General features: G+C 36.8%; 1 protein-coding gene across 3 annotated transcripts in view; it reads right to left on the bottom strand.

Annotated features, from left to right (window-relative positions):
• The window catches only part of LOC123545749 (uncharacterized), a 97509-nt gene that overhangs the window by 55177 nt on the left and 23865 nt on the right, over window positions 1-18467 (bottom strand). The window contains exon 3 of one of the 3 annotated variants that reach the window (XM_045332059.2): window positions 16484-16520. The gene's annotated coding sequence lies outside the window, so the exon portion shown is untranslated. Of the gene's footprint in view, window positions 1-1871; window positions 2196-2250; window positions 2400-16483; window positions 16521-18467 lie in introns of those variants that run through there. The other 2 variants (XM_045332085.2, XM_045332073.2) reach the window with 2 other exon arrangements.

The raw sequence follows: 18467 nt of genomic DNA on the forward strand, positions 1-18467 counted from the left end.
ACATCATTGTAAGGTCCGGTAAATACTATTAAGTCAATCAAGCATTGTGGTGTCTGGAATGTTCTGCCTATATATGTGACATCATAGCCACACAAGTTCTCTAGAAACATCATCCATTAATAGAACATTTGTCAAACAGTGAAATATCTTGTAAATGGTCTTATTAAAAGCATGTAACAAAATGCAATAAAAGCATGTTATCTTTCAATTATATCCATCCTGGAGAGACTTTCCAATAGCAGATTGTATTGATTGCAACACAGTGTATGTATGAAGGTAACTATGAGAAGATATGTGGAACAAAAAACAATCAAACATCAAAATATCCTCATCATCTCTATTGTATTGGTATACACACAGGAAAACAAGCTTTAGTGCCAGAGAAGTCATTATCTATTAAAAGACATGTAACTAGCAAACCAGTGGGACTAAGCAGAGGTGTTGGGACTGCAAGGAGCAAAGCTGTACACACTAAGAAGGGGCGAGGGGCACATCTATATTAGCTGGTGTTACATAGAGCAAGGAAAACCTATAAAGAGAGTGAAATTATAAAGAGGGGGATGGGCAACCCTAACTAGTTGATATATATATAGAGAAAAGGTAATATACAGAGAGGGTCAAAGGCAAACCTACAAGGAGGGTAGACAGTGAAAAGTAACCATACATGGAGGGTGATATACAGAGAAGGTGAAAGGCAAACCTACATAGAGGGTGAAAGGCAAACCTATATGGAGTATGATATAATTATACTGATGGTTAAAGGCAAACCTACATGAGGGTGATATATAGAGACTGTGAAAGGTATCCATACATGGAGGGTGCTCTATAGAGACAGTGAAAGGCAAACATACATTTAGGGTGATATAGGCAAACCTAAATAGAGGGTGATATATAGAGAGGGTGAAAGGCATACCTACATGGAGAGAGTCAAAGATAGAGAGGGTGAAAAGCAAACCTACATGGAGGGTGATATATAAAGAGGGTGAAAGGTTACCATACATGGAGGGTGCTATAAAGAGACAGTGAAAGGCAAACCTACATGGAGGGTGATATACAGAGGGTGAAAAGTTACCATACATGGAGGGTGCTATACAGAGACAGTTAAAGGCAAACCTACATGGAGGGTGATACACAGAGAGGGTGAAAGGCAAACCTACATAGAGGGTAATATATAGAGAGGGCCTGGTGAAAGGCAAACCTACATGGAGGGTGTCATATATAGAGACAGTGAAAGGTAAACCTACATGGAGGGTGATATATAGAGAGGGTGAAAGGTAACCATACATGGAGGGTGCTATATAGAGACAGAGAAAGGCAAAGCTACATGGAGGGTGACATATAGAGATGGTGAAAGGCAAACCTACATGGAGGGTGATATATAGGAGGTAGTGTAAGGTAAATCTACATGAAGGGTGATATATAGAGACAGTGAAAGGCAAACCTACATGCAGGGTGATATACTGAGAGTGTGAAAGGCAAATTTACCTACATGGAGGGTGATATACTGAGAGTGTGAAAGGCAAACCTACATAGAAGCCTTTCCAAAAGGGTGAGAGGCAAACATAATGGTAACTACAGGGATGGGAGACCTATGCACAGGGTGATGCAGATATAGACAGTGTCAGACAAACCTATATTGAGACTGATAAATATACTGTTGTGGAGAGGATGAACAGAGCTATAGTGAGTCAGGGGACACCTTTGAAGTGTGAATGCAGTACTTTAAATAGGGCAAGAGTCATACCTGTAGCAAATTCATGAGCATATCTGAAGAGTTTGTGGGGGTAAGATACTGACTCAGAGTGATGAGACAGATCTATACCATCTGAATTGGACCAAAACACATGTAGTATGAAAATGCATGGCCTTACCATTGAATCTCCTGGTCAACTAAAAATAATTTCAAGCTAAATTCCAAAACTGAGAAGAAAAGGCTGTAGTTTTTTTTCAAAAATTCCTCTCTGAATAAACTGAACATGTAAATATACATCCAGTATGAAGTACTATCACAAATTATAGATTTCCTGGCTAAACATTACATTGCTAACTCTTTATTTATACAACACTTTATCTGCTAACAAAATGATTTTCACCTCGCCTTATTACCAGAAAACACTTGAGAATGTTTATAAATAATTCACAATGAGACAACACATAAAAAACACAGTATTCGCTGGGAAATATGCAGGCCAGAAGAGAAACTAACAACATCGTCACAAATATATCCAATAATTCCCTGTGTGTACTCACTATCTCTGGTATAATGATGATCCACTGAACAAGCTTCCCATAATCTATAACCTGTATCTAACTGTATGTCACAGACACAATAGCTTAAACAGCATAAGCTGTAATTGTCCACAGGAGGAAAATTCTTTCACTCCATTTACTTTGTATTTCATCAAATTAATGAGGCCAAATAATGTGTTCCACAAATATTCAGCTATATATATATAATTAGACAGAATGCCACCTTTAACTAATGATGAAATATACCTAATTAAAAGTGTGTGCAGTGCAAGTTTGGGAGACTCTGCTGTCATTTCTTTTTAAAAGGAAAGATAATGTTATGTAAACCTCTTCATTCAAGGGAAACAACCTGTTTGTAGAGTTAACAAATGTGTTGGAGTGGTGGAAACTTCTGTTTAGGCATAAAAAAAAGAAGTTTGTTTCTGGTATCCCGACCGACCCTAAATGTTTTTATTGCCTTGGAGAACTTTTTTTCAACTTTTTGACAAAAAGTTGCAAAACTGCACTTTTTCTTCTTTAAACATGGTCAGTGATGTTAGAAATCAACTTACTGATGCTCTTAAGGTACAACTCGCTTATTTGTATTCATTTTTTGACACAAAAATAATTTCTGAAAAGTCTCACTTGAAGGGTAAGGAAAGTCTGTTTCATATGAAAGCCATCACCAAGCCTTTCATAACGCTGTAAGAATTTTTAAAATCGGGCAACTATTGAAAAAGATATGGCAGTTTGAAATTTAAGAAAATGGCTGATAATGGAGGCAGCCATTTTAGTGTGCTTATGTCATGACATTTATGATTTACACACTGCTGAATACATTATTTAGCAAATAACCTTTTAAAAAGACTAATTTTTATATGTTTCTTGAGTATAAGGTGTAAAACATGATAACTTCTTTCATTATAGCTGGAAAAGTAGAGAAATTATTTTACAGTAAAAGTAAATGCAATTCTTCTTCTTCTTCTTGTCGTTCGCATCTACACTGTCAGACCAGTAGCCTCGATGAAACTTGTGGTTTGCCTAAGATCCTCAATGCCTCCATACAGTTTCTGGTGGATTGAGGTATCTATCAGCCAAGTCGCAGCTCGCTCCTGGTCATGCCTTTTACATCTCTGAAGTATATGCTCCGCAGTCTGATCTTCTTCACCACATGGACAAGTTGGCGATGATGTCAGTCTGTATTTCTTGTACATGTGAGCATTGAGCTTGTTGTGTCCTGAGCGGAGCCTGACCATCATCACTTGTTCAGACCGATCAAGGAGATGAAAAGCATCTTTCTCCATCCTTGGTCTCGTTAGTGCTTTGATGATGGTGACTTTCTCCTTGTAACTCACAGGTTCTGTTGGTTGTTCTGACTGAGCTCCTAGCTTAGCCAGTTTGTCTGCCTCTTCATTGCCTGCAAGTCCACAATGGGATGGAATCCACTGAAGTGCTACTTTGCAGGGTATTCTCAGGCTCTGCATTCTCCTGGCTAGCTGCGGAGCTTTATTGTTAATCAGAGCTTCCATGACAGACAGTGCATCTGTGAGAAAGACGACTGAGGAGCTTTCTTCTGCCGAGTCTTGAACCATTGAGACGGCCTTCATGAGTGCTTCAGTCTCTGCCTTGTAATTGCTGCAGAGTTTTCCTGTGGCTGCATGTAGCGTTTCTCTCTTGCCAGATGGGTATTGAATGAAAACTCCTGCTCCTCCATCTTTGACGGCGCATGTGGCTGATCCGTCTGTATAGACATGAGTCCATAATTCCGAAGGATAGTCTTCATTGATCATAGCAAGTGTGAGGCTCTTCCGAATGCCTTCATCCTCTTGCTTCTCGCGGTCAAGACGAGGAACAGAAAGTCTCACAGTCACTGAGGACAGATCATTCGTTAGTGGGTTTATGATGTCTGCACTACCTAGGGGAGTCGTTGGTATGCTCAGCTCAGTTTTGAACTCTCGGTTGAGTTTCTTTGCCTCATGTACGAAGCTCCTATGTTTGAGCCGATTCTTTGTGTAGCCATCTAGCTTGGCTTTTATGGGATGGTCTTGGAAAGACCTGAAATTATCGTGTTTGACTTTCTCTGTGTATCTATAAATTCAGTCACGCTCCTTCAAGCTTAAAACAAAATTAAAAACTCATTTTTCATCACTTTCGTAAAATTAAAAAGAAAAGTATATTTTTGTAACCTCTTCTGGCCATGTATATCCTAGAACAGTCACAGCATACTTCTACTCCTTGTTTGTTTAGGCAGCTGAGTTCTAAGACACCTGCAGACAAGCATGACATTTCATGTAAATCAAGCATGTGATTTAAAGAAATTCCATTTTTCATTGGCAATTTATTTTTATTTGCGAAATGGTTGGAAATTAGCAGCGAATAAATGAAATGAAATCCATATGTCACGCGAGTAATTTTCCATTTCGCGTGCAAGTGCTTCCTAATTTGTGTGGGGGATTCCATTTATACTGTTTACATTTACAGCAAAACTTTGATATGCAGTGTTACCATATACTGATGTTGTAATTTTAGCAATTTTAGTAGTTAAGGGGACGCATACTTTGAAATTAGAAAAAAGTGGGTGGGGTATGATAAAATTTACCTGCAAAAAAGTACAAGGTTTTGGTACATGAAATGGATACTGTTTCAACTGTTATAAGTACACAAAGGATTGCTCACTAAAATAAAAATGAGAAAACTGAAACAAGAAAGTTATTGTTGAATTACATAAGACTTCTTGTGTACATTCAAAGTCAACAATTAAGACTTTTTGGTGCGAAAATAATAGTGCTTCACCTTGTCCAAACATTTATCAATGTCCTACAGATTCTAATTTAAAGAAAGAATGTGAAATATGGTCACTGTCTTGCTTTTCATTTCGCATATGTAAGCTAAAACACATTATTTAGTTTGTTTACAAAGTAGTGCATAAGAAAAGATACGGTGGTCAAGGAATGCCACATTCCAAAACTAAAAGAGTATATTCCCCTTAATACATTAAACATTTATCGTTACAGAAGTCTAGTGGCTTACAATAAGGGCCTAGAAATGTTGCCATTATTAATTTTTAACTTGGTATTCATGAACTACAATGCACTTAAATATCAAAACACATTCAACAAACTTTTGAAAATGTATTGTCTTAAAAATCCCTAAAATAAGGTATGAAATTTGGTTGAGAGGTCCAATCAATGTGTATATGTGCAAAAGTAACATTCATATCTTGTTCACAAAAGTTACTAATACACAGCAGGCATGTCAATGATCAAAACTGGACGAATATACAGTTATCCTCACTTTAATGTCATTTATAATTTGTCCTTGAATTCTCCACCATACTTTTCATAATTCTGTTTGCACGAGTTGCACGAGAATGCTGTCATTCACGTAAAAAAATGGGGTGAAATAAGTTGTAAATGCAATATCATCTAGACGTAATTAATGGATTATGCAGTTCAAGATAAACTTTATCTCATAACGTAACGTACATGTATAATGTTGTAACAACAACTTTACTTACACTGATTTAAGTAGCAGTCGGTTTATAAGTGACTTTATTGATTCATTTTATGTTTTGTTATTGTTGTGAAAAAGTATAACGGAAGTGCCTCACAACTGAAGCGGAAACCAGTTTGATGCGCAAAGTAGTCCAATGTAAGTAATATTTTTTGACAAATGTCCACAGAAATTAATAATTTTCTAATATTAAAGACGAATATCTGAATAGGATTCATTATTTGATAAGAAATTATAATCATCGACATGTTTTTTTAAAAATCGTACACGTGCTAACACCTAAGTTGTCTCCCGTTGTTTATTAGAGTTACCTTTCGTCCAGCGCAGTAATACAATTGCAGTGAATCGCCGAGAAGTTGTGGGAAAATTAAAAACCATGTAAATAAACTAAAATTAACCACCTTTTCAAGATGAATTTCAAGTGATCGCCATTATGCATTTAACCCGCCTGACCTGTGTAGCATCTTAGATATCTGTTCTAAGGTATTCATTGTGTAAGAATGTCATGTTATGCCCTTGCAATGCTAATCCCACTCTGATTTTTTTTGTTTACATTTTTATCAATGAGAAATATGGTGTCCATCCCGAGCTGAAATGACATGGCATTAAATTTTTACATGTTTAAGCAAACCTGGTGTGTTAGAAAGAAAATCTCATCCCTTCAACATTATTTGGAACACTGTTATTGTAAAAAACCTGTTTTTTCCTTATACAAAAGCTTAATATTTTGTGTTGAATGTACTTTCACAGAGACCTCTGTTTTCCTATTACATTCATAGTACCACATCCTTACCCACAAAATACTGAATATTACAGGTGTCCATCAGTATTATATCAGTTTAGGAATATGTTTTTTATTTTCCAACCATCGATTTCTTGAATATGCACCCCTTCCGCATTTCTGTATGAACTGTGAATGTAGCAATATGTGTCCCCTTAAAGAAAAAAGGAATCTTAGAGACCTAGTATAACAAGAGCTGGTCGAACACGAAATGCCCCCCTTGATGCATTCAGTAATTGCACAAGGAACAGAAATTATTTGCTCACTGTAAACAAAAGTTCTACTGTTTTGGTTCAATGTGACATTGACCTTTGACCTACTGACCTCAAAATCAACAGGGGTCATCTGCTGTCATGATCAACCTCCCTATTAAGTTTAGTGATCCTGGGCCCAAGCGTTCTCAAGGTATCGTCCAGAAAGGGTTTAACTGTTCCGGGTCAATGTGACCTTGACCTTAAGCCTACAGACCTCAAAATCTATAGGGGTCATCTACAGGTCATGACCAACCTCCCTATCAAGTTTCATGATCCTAGGCCCAAGGGTTCTCAAGTTATCATCTGGAAACGGTTTAAATGTTCCGGGTCACTGTGACCTTGACCTTTGACCAAATGATCTCAAAATCAATAGGGGTCATCTGCTGGTCATGATCAATCTCCCTATCAATTTTCCTGATCCTAGGCCTTAGCATTCTTGAGATATGGCCCGGAAACCGTTTTACTGTTCTTGGTCACTGTGACCTTGACCTTTGACATACTGACCTCAAAATCAATAGGGGGCATCTGCTGGTCATGACCAACCTCCCTATCAAATTTCACGATCCTAGGCCCAAGCAATCTTGAGTTATCATCCGGAAACCGTTTAACTGTTCCGGGTCACTGTGACCTTGAACTTTGACATACTGACCTCAAAATCAGTAAGGGTCATCTGCTGGTCATGATCAACCTCCCTATCAATTTTTTTGATCCTAGGCCTAGGCGTTCTTGATTTATCACCTGGAAACCGTTTAACTGTTCAGGGTCACTGTGACCTTGACCTTTGACATACAGATCTCAAAATCAATAGGGGTCATCTGCAGGTGATAACCAACCTTCCTATCAACTTTCATGATCCAAGGCCCAAGCGTTCTACAGTTATCATCCGGAAACGGATTGGTCTACATACAGACCGACCGACCGACAGACTGACCGGCCGACAGACATCTGCAAAACAATAAACCCCTCCTTCTTCAAAGGGGGGCATAATAAAGGCCACACATAATTAGTTGTTGATCAAAATTTGTAACTTAAAGCAGAAATATATGCATTTCCTGAATGTATAACTCACTTTCAAAAGCTTGAAAGGTGTTAGTGTGGAGGGCTATTTGTCAAAAATCAAATTGCTTATGTAGTGACTTCTTCACCAGTAAAAAGTAAATTGACAGTTTATAGATGCACAGTGATATAACAAGATCCAGTTTCTCAAACTAACTTATTTTTATAGACATATAGCTCTATTATATTAACAAGAGGGCCATTGCCCCTAAAGCACTCACCTGTTTACAAGGCTTCAAGTGTGCTTGTGTAAGTACAGAGTTAGGTTTCTTCTATTTTAACCTATATTACATTCATGTCACACACACTTTTAAACCTAGGTCAATAATTTGAAAAATTACGGTAGACATTGCAAATCTGATCTCACACCCCAAATATCAAGTTTCTAGCAATTATTGATTCAGAGAAGATTTTCAAAGTTTCTAATATAAAATCAGTCTTCGCCTTAATTTTTTTTCAGCACTTGTCCTTTCGGGCAAGTAAGTTAAGAAAACCACTTGCCCGAAAACATTTTTACTTGCCTGAAATCATTTTGTTTATAAATATGATGTATTTTGGTTTATGCTTAATTCAACATTCAGTTATTTAAATGGTAGTCAACTAACCTACCCACACTATTGATGGGCAGGCTAAGCCAACATAAGTGGATAACCATGTTGCAATATTCAAGTAACTATAGCCAACAAAAATTATGGGAGAAAACTGTAGAAAAAAAGTAAAACCTATACCAGTATCTAGTTATATGCCAGGTGTGGGGTTCAAATTTACACTACCCTTCTAAAACTTACTTTTTTAATCCAGGGCCTTTAAAATATAGTGTAGTTGTTCAAATTTAACTGCAATAATGGATCAGCCTGGTTAGGCGCCCCCCCCCAAAAAAATTGTTGTGTTTCTGGTGGCATGGCCAAAAAAAGTTGAATCATTATTATCAAGTAAATATCACAGTCCGGGGCGACGTGTCCAAAAAATATGGACACAATAATCATCAACCCACCCGTGTTTAAAGCGAAAAAAACAAACATTAACCGGTAATTATTCTGTTGATAAACAAGTAATTGGCCTTGTTTTCATCATCAATTAAAACCCCCTCAAAGAGCTAAAAGAAGTGTGTCGGTATCATGGCATTTGAAGTGGAGATCAAAGCGGTATAGTTGCCCGAGATTGTCATGGCATTACGTCATGTTTTCGCGCCATTTCACTGTCTGATCGTACGGCCTCGGTTCTTTAAATTGCTGAGAAGAAATCAGTAAAAAGGTATCTTTTTTAAATTTTTTTAAAAGCGAATGTGCAATATCCCATATAAACTGACAGGTAAATGTGTCAAACAATAATAGTAGATATCCTACACTCTGTGACCTATTTGCCCTCAAGGAATTTATGTTATTGTTTGAAAAGAATATCTGACATAGTGTGGAGTCAAAAAAGACATGTACAAAGATTCATTTACTTATTAAACTTATTAAAAACCACAGCGACATCAGACTGCTTTATTTTAAAACAATTTTTTATTTACGTTCACGAGGTCACGTAACCTATTCTGCCGCACTTGCAGAAATCTGTTTGCCAAAAAACGTTTTACTCGATGTATTTAAATTGCTGCCGCTTTTTCATTATTTAAGATTTTTTAATTCTGTTTTTTGTACTTTCTTGTCAAAAGTCTGAATTTTATGACCATAGTATGTATTATTTATTTACTTTTAGAAATAAATAAATAATTAAGATCGCGCTGTTTGAAATTTTACAAATAATTGTATGAAACTTCGATCGTTTTTATAGAATTTTGCCTACATTTCTGTCGATATCTTATTAAAATTGTTTTAGAATTCAAACTGTATTACTTCTCAAGCAGTGTTGAAAATTTGAAGCGATTATATTAAAAAATTAATGCACCACACGCGTTTTTTGTGTACGTGTCGATAAACAAAAGTAACGGCTATACGATAGGTCGCACGTGCTCGAGGAATGGAAAATTACTGGCATGACGTTTTGATATCTTTACGATTCGCGGGTAAACTCCAGTCATAGGGATGTAATTTCTGAGTTTTGTAAAGCAACTTTATATGTTGCAAATGTGGTCATCAATTCATGCATAAATATACGAAAGCTAGTATTTAGGATGTTCATTTCAGATTCATGAAATTCTTTTTTGTAATTATTGTGAAAATTAAAGGATTTAAATTTCGGAAAAAGCACTTGTCCGTTCGGGCAACCACCTGAAAACTTTGGCTTGCCCGAAACAGGATCAACTTGTCCCGGACTTCGGGCAACCCAGTTACGACGAAGACTGTAAAATATATAGTAAGTACATGCCAGACACTGGGGTGTGGCCATCTTTTGACCTTAGGGCAATAATTTGGACAAGTATGGTATACATAAAGGGAAAAGTGACAACGCCCCCTAGCAGCGATGCTTTTTTTTTTGACGAATTGGAATAATTTGAATAATCTTGGTAGAGGATAACACAAGAACCATTTGTGTAAAATTATTTTAAAATCGGGCTAGTAGCTTCACACAAGAAGATTTTTAAAGTTTCCACTATATACATATATAAACAGGGAAGAGTGACCACACCCTCTGGCGGCCATGTTTTTTGACAAGTCAATGTAATTTGAATAATCTTGGTAGAGGGTGACGTAAGAATCGTTTGTGTGAAATTATTTCAAAATTGGACCATAGATTTAGGAGATGATGTTTGAAGATTTTTCTACAATCTGCTGTATTATATTGCCAATACGTACTGAATATTGATCAATATGTTTTGCAATACATACTGCATAGATTTTAGGACTGGGACGATTACTCGGTTAATCGGATCCCATTCGATTACAAGGTGAAACCGGTTTCAATTTTGCAAAACTGCTAATCGCTCTCAAACAATAAACATCACAAATCTTACTTTATCTTTATACATTTCTTTGATTAGCACATAGACCCGCAGTGTGTGTTAAATTGTCTTCCATTGATGAATTGATTTGAATTATGTATTTCTAGTTTACACAGTTTACTTTCAGTTTTATTCGAGTGAGATACTGACATTCCCCGAGGTTGTGACTCGGTGTTGAATAAACACTTCATACAAGATATAACCAAAATATAAACCAAAGTTCGGCGGGTTACATTTACAGCATCGGCTTGAATGCTGAAAACGACTTTTTTTCAGAATTTTGTAATGAAACAATTACCACTGTATGGGAAATGATCTAACTAAGAAAATGAATAGTCACATCAATGTTCTTTATCTAGAAACAAGAAAATTGCAGTCACCTTTCGAGTCACTCAACAGCCTTGCGGTAGAAAAAGTCCTCCCACTTCTCCCTAAAGTCTCCCCACTTCTCCCTAAATCAGCATGAGGGAGAAGTGACTTCTCCCAAAAAATTGGACCTAGCTTAAGACCTCTGTGACCCTTATAGCTTTTAGGGTCACTTCATCAAATGTCAAGGTCAAAGGGGCCTGAACATGAAAAACAGTTTCCGATCAGTCACTTAAACTTGAGAACCTGTAACTTGACCCAGAATGTTGAAACTTCATAGGATGACTGTACATGCTGAGTTGTTGAACCCTGATGATTTTGTGGGCACTTGATCAAAGGTCAAGGTCACAGGAGCCTGAACATGGAAAACCGATCAATAACTGGAGAACCATTTAATCAGATCCTTCAAACTTCATAGTGTGATAGAACTTACAGAGTAGATGACCCCTACTTATTTTGGGTTCACTCGATCAAAGGTCAAGGTTACTGGGGCCAGAACATGTAAAATTGTTTCTGATCAATAACTTGAGAACCACTTGACCCAGAACATTGAAACTTCATGGGATGGTTGGACATGCCGAGTAGATTATCCCTACTGCATTTCAGTCACTAAGTCAACCATCAGTGTCTCTTTGACTAAGTCTGCCCCTTTCCCCTATTGACTTCTTGCCTATCACTACTATGCTTTGGGGGAGACATGTGCTTTTCTACAGAAGCATCTTCTAATTTAAAATTGTTTAACATGTGAACATATTTATTTATTTATTTCTACATACCGGTAATCTTGATTATAAAATGACATTAATGACATTACTTCTGTGTTTGTTAGATATGCAGGATTACCTTAACAGGTATCAGTTTGCAATCATTTAGGATCAAAGTCTTCAGTGCAAAGAACAAACATACTGTTTGTGGTAACACAAGTTTTGTTGAATGATTCTAAGTTCATATTTCTATGCTGATAAATCTTGCTGTGGTGATTTTCCATGTTTCTTGACGCTGCTGGCAATAATGACAGAAACACTACCTGATCCAGCATTTGGTAACAGAAATCATTAGATACCAGTACAAATACAGTCCAACACCATTGACAACCTTAATTAAGTCTCTTAGGATATCGGGAAAACATTACTTTCTATAAATGAATCAGAAAAAAATGTATATTTTGGTTATATCCTGTGTGAAGTGTTTATTCAACACCGAGTCACGACCTTGGTGAATGTTAGTATCTCACTCGAATAAAACTGAAAGTAAACTGTGTAAACTAAAAATACATAATTCAAATCAATGGAAGTCAATTTAACGTAGTTAATACATTACATGTTGTCATGTTGTCATAGATAGCAAATAATTGTGTACAACATTCCAATTAATCACATGGTTAATCAGCAGTTCCTTTATAAAACATTGTTTTCTGCACTCAAACATTCTGACAATTAAATGCAAAGTGTCAAAGACGTAACCACGGCGCTAATTGGCTGAATACAATTGACTCTGGTGTATCGGATAATTTGATCCGCTTTCACACTTCTCAAAAAAATCTTGCAAGTACCTGAAGTAGGCGGAGCTTAAATTATGTTATCGGCGTGTATTGGTGTATTTCAACACTTGTTATGACACCGAGCAAATTGTCAATAGTCTGGGTAGTAGTAATTAGCGAGTGCGGAAGTCAAAGAAAATCGGGCGACTTTCATTACGCTTTGAAGTTAGATTTGAGCTAAGTTTGAAGTTCCAAAGCGCCTATTTTGCTCAAGTTGCCCACTCGCGAGAGCCCTGGGTCATCAACTCCATAAGCCCCATCACCCTATGAAGTTTAAAGGTTCTAGATAAAACTGATCTTCAGTCACTGACCGGAAATAAAGTGTGACTGACTAACAGACAGATGGACGGACAGACTGACTGACAGGGTGGTAAAACAATATGTCTTCCCCAATGGGGGCAGGAGACATAATAATATCTTAAAATCAGCTTAAAATGGGGGATTATGCATAGGTCTCTTCAACCGTAGGCATAATCTCAAAACAAGCACATGATCCTGTAAATTTTATTATACCATATTACAAACCATAGATTCAATACAATCTACATTGTAAAAAAATGTATACAGAACTGTGAAAATAGAATCCCATTATGAAAACTTGCGTGAGCTCTACACTTCTCAAATCAGTCTAGCAATAAATCAAGCACGAGATCCTATGACGAATTTTCTTAGTATATTCTGAGGTTTTAAAATTCAATGTTTAATTAAATTCTATGAACACAGTAAAAAAATTTAAAATCTGAACGTGCAGAACTACCTTAACCTGTATAGTAAACAAACCTATAAATGTCCAAGACCTGTGCCAGAGACTCTACTCAGGAACAAACAGATCTCTTAAGGTTTAGCTGTATATCACAAAACAATAGATTTTTTGAACGAATGAACAGCATCTTGACACACAACTTATCTGTCCAATATATGTTTTACTGTTGTGTCCCACAGAGTTGGATACTTAAAATATTCTGAATGAGTTGTCCCCCTTTAAATAAGAATGTCATTTGTAAACAAATAAATGTAAACAATCGTCAAAAACGATGTTTTACTTAGTTATGTAAAGTTTAAACACTCGCACGATGTTGCAAATGCATCAAAACGAAGACGTGTAACAGCTTTTAAACAAGAGGACCATGATGGTCCTGAATTGCTCACCTCTTCCCACATGACCCAGTTGATAAACATTCAGACCAACTTTCATACAGATCCCATGAAAAATATGGCCTCTAGAGAGGTCACAAGGTTTTTTTCCTTATTTGACCTACTGACCTACTTTTTGAAGGCACGTGACCCACTTTCAAACTTGACCTAGATATCATCAAGATGAACATTCTGACCAATTTTCATGAAGATCCATTCACAAATATGGCCTCGAGAGATGTCACAAGGTTTTTCTATTTTTAGACCTACTGACCTAGTTTTTGATCGCACATGACCCTGTTTCGAACTTGACCTAGATATAATCAAGATGAACATTCAGACCAACTTTCATACAGATCCCATGAAATATATGGCCTTTAGAGAGGTCACAAGGTTTTTCTATTATTTGACCTACTGACCTAGTTTTTGACGGCATGTGACCCACTTTCGAACTTGACCTAGATATCATCAAGATGAACATTCAGACCAACTTTCATACAGATCCCATGAAAAATATAGCCTCTAGAGAGGTCACAAGGTTTTTCTATTATTTGACCTGCTGACCTAGTTTTTGATGGCACGTGACCCACCTTCGAACTTAACCTAGATATCATCAAGGTGAACATTCTGACCGATTTTCATGAAGATTTCATGAAATATATGGCCTCTAGAGAGGTCACAAGGTTTTTCTATTTTTAGACCTACTGACCTAGTTTTTGATCGCAAGTGACCCAGTTTCAAACTTGACCTAGATATCATCAAGATGAACATTCTGACCAACTTTCATACAGATCCCATGAAAAATATGGCCTTTAGAGAGGTCACAAGGTCTTTCTATTATTTGACCTACTGACCTAGTTTTTGACGGCACGAGACCCAGTTTCAAACTTGACCTAGATATCATCAAGGTGAGCGTTCTGACCAATTTTCATGAAGATCTTGTGAAATATATCGCCTCTAGAGAGGTCACAAGGTTTTTCTATTTTTAGACCTACTGACCTAGCTTTTAATGGCACGTGACCCAGTTTCGAACTTGACCTAGATATCATCTAGGTGAACATTCTGACCAATTTTCATGAAGATCTTGTGAAATATATGGCCTCTAGAGAGGTCACAAGGTTTTTCTATTTTTAGACCTACTGACCTAGTTTTTGACGGCACGTGACCCGCTTTCGAACTTGACCTAGACATCATCAAGATGAACATTCTGACCAACTTTCATAAAGATCCCACAAAAAATGTGACCTCTAGAGTGGTCACAAGCAAAAGTTTACGGAAGGACGGACGGACGGACGACGGACGCTGCGTGATCACAAAAGCTCACCTTGTCACTATGTGACAGGTGAGCTAAAAATGGTGAGTTTTTAAACTTGCTGAACTGTCCAGAAGTGTGGCCCCTTCATGCAGTCCCTTTCCGGAATTCAATACATATATCAGTAAATTGACAATGGTTTTGTAGAATAATATAAATGTTTTATACGCCGTAAAATTTTCAGGTAAAACGATGCTTTCTTTCTATGATTTGATGACGTGCGAACTTTTTTCTCCGAAACATGGACCTATACCTTAATGCTGAAAGATTAGTAAAGTCAGAGTTAACAAATAATAGGGCTGAAAGGCAGTAGTAAACATACAAAACAATCCTCTCCATTGCAGCCATTACCCATGCAGAAAGGTTTTCCTGTTCTCAGGAAATCCCAGGATTATCCTGGGATATCCTGAGATTCTTTTAGCAAGGCTACAAAAAAGTCCTGAAGACAGGACTTTTACACTAAAAGACAGGACTTTTGAGAAAACTTGTCCTGTTCACAGGAAAAAGACAGTACTTATGCTAAAAGATACAGGTTGAAAGATCTGGTAATAAATTTGAAACATGATCTTGTAATGGTCTAATAAGTTTAATTAATTACATCCTGTATTGAAGACCCATGTTTTGCGAGAAACTGTTCCATTAAGCACATGTGATTGTGGTGTTCTCAGTGTAGAAGGAATATATTCTGTATTTCTGGTAAGTTAGCAAACTATTTGACAATACTACATGTATATAAACTCCTTCATTTAATGATTTATAAAACAATAAGTTATATAGAAAAGTATTTTTCTTTAAAATCAGTCACAGCATTAAAAAGTGAAATGTGTTAGTACAGTTTAGGTTATCTGTACATGTCTAATCAAAGACAGTTTCACTCTAGTGAACAGATCCTAGAATGAGCTTTTTGCTCAATAAGAAGCTCATAATTTGATGATTCTAGACTAAATGTAGTATTTTCTTTTGCCATGAGTGCAAGAGTCTAGAGTGCACATATTTGAGCTGATTTATGATGTGCCAAGAAAATATTTCTGCTATGACAGATTGTATTGTTTCAATGTACATGATATATACTTTTTAACTACAAAATATCTTTTCATACATGTATTTGGAAATGATAATCCTTATATTCTTACTGTATATACTATTGAAATTTAACATTCAATTTTTTAACTGTATTTCCGACAAAAGAGAATTTCAAATCTTGTTTACAAGGTATTCAATTACATATCCTGGGGTTTCCTGAAATTTCCTGACATCAGGAATTCCTGGGATTTCCTGAAGACAGGACAATTGTCCCAGTATATCCTGACTTAAGGATTTCCTGTTCCATTTTCGCACAGGTAGGATCAAAATGTACCAACTGCATTTTAATTGCCATCTATGAACATTTTTTAACAATAAAAATGTGGCCTACCTTTGATCTTGACTGTCCTCTGTCATGCATTAGAAGGCTGAAAAAGTATATAAATAACATTCAATTATTGAAAATGGATTAATTTATTTAAGTGATATCATAGCTCTTACTTCAGTTCAAACAGATAAGAAGAAAACTTTTGAAAGAATTTAAAAAACCTGAAGGGTTATATCAGAGGAAGATGGGAGCAAAATTTAAATTCTGATGCAGCATCCATGTAACACAGAAACGTCATCTCAGAATTCCCCTACGGCCAGTAATGAAAAAGTTACAAAGTAAGCTATTTATAGTAGCAAAAAAAGGGAAGTAATTCTATAAAAAATTGTAAGTCCACAAACAAGAGGGTCATGGTGACCCTGAATCGCTCACCTGAGTAATATGAGCCACATGTTTCAAATGGCAAACTGATGCTGAAATATTAAGAATGCAGGTCAGTAGGTCACATTCATGTAATTGAAAGTCAGTTTTAAGATCGGTGTGTAAAATTGTACATGTCATCCAAATTTCAAGGCTGTTTCTTAAAAAACAAGAAAGTAGGTCAGTAGGTCAAGGTCACAGTCAAGTGATCTCTAATCACTTGGGATCATCAGGTAATTATAATTAAACAGTCTAGGAAATATGATCTGGTAATTTTTGAAGTATTTTTTCCTATATAACTCATAATTATAACAAGTGACCCCCAGGGCGGGGCCTCTTTTCACCAAAGGGGAATAATTTTAACAAACTTGTTTGAGATCCATCAGACAATGCTACATATCAAATATAAAAGGCCTAGGCCTTGAACTTTCAGACAAGAAGATCTTTATTTTTTTCCCTATATAAATCTATGTTAAACTTGGTACCCCCAGGGCAGGGCCTCTTTTCACCCTAGGGACATAATTTAAACAATTTTTGCAGAGAAACACTAGGAAAGGCAACATACTTAATATCAAAGGCATAGGCCTTGCAGTTTCAGGCAAGAAGAGTTTTAAAGTTTTTTTTTCTAAGTCTATGTAAAACCTGAGACCCCCCGGGGCTGGGCCTCTTTTCACCCCAGAGGCATAATTTGAACAATTTTGGTAGAGGACCATAAGGCAATGCTACATACAAAATATCAAAGGCCTAGGTCTTGTGGTTTTAGACAGGAAGAGTTTTAAAAGTTTTTTTACTGTATAAGTCTATGTAAAACTTGTGACCCCCGGGACGGGGCCTCTTTTCACCCCAGGGGCACAATCTGAATAACCTTGATAGAGGACCATAAGATGATGTTACATGCCAAATATCAAGCCTCTAGGCCTTGCGGTTTTGGACAAGAAGACTTTTAAAGCTTTCCCTTTTGGTTGCTATGGCAACCAGAGTTCTGCATGGAATTCAATTCTTTGAACAATTTTTAAAGGGGGCCACCCAAGGATCATTCCTGTGAAGTTTGGTGTAATTCTGCCCAGTAAGTTTTCAAGAAGAAGATTTTTTTAGAAAATGTTGATGGACACACGACACACGACGGACGAAGCACGACACACGATGGATTACGGACATTGAGCCGTCACAAAAGCTCACCACGAGCCTTTGGTTCAGGTGAGCTAAAAAGGGATCTGCCCAATAAAAGATATATTTTAAGTTATTTAAAGAATATAATGGGAAGATTTGACCTTGCTGTGACCTTGACCTTTGACCTACCATCCTGGTTCATGCTCTCTGCACATTGTCTCATCACCACCTACCTACATCAAAACGTTTGAGCTCAATTTGTGACCTTGACCTTAAACCTACAGACCAGGTTCATGTTCTCTGTACATCGTCTCATCACTACCTATCTACATGTCAAGTTTGAAGTCAATACCTTGAATGGTTAGTAAGTAATAATATGCTCCTGACACAACATATGATAGACAATTTTGGACTTCGAACTCAAATTCTGACCTTGACCTTTGGTCTACAGATCCGATACCTATGCTCAACACCTACCCACCTATGCCAAGTTTGAGGTCTATATTTTGAATGGTAA

The sequence above is a fragment of the Mercenaria mercenaria genome, chromosome 15, assembly GCF_021730395.1.
Source record: "Mercenaria mercenaria strain notata chromosome 15, MADL_Memer_1, whole genome shotgun sequence".
Lineage (NCBI taxonomy): Eukaryota > Metazoa > Mollusca > Bivalvia > Venerida > Veneridae > Mercenaria > Mercenaria mercenaria.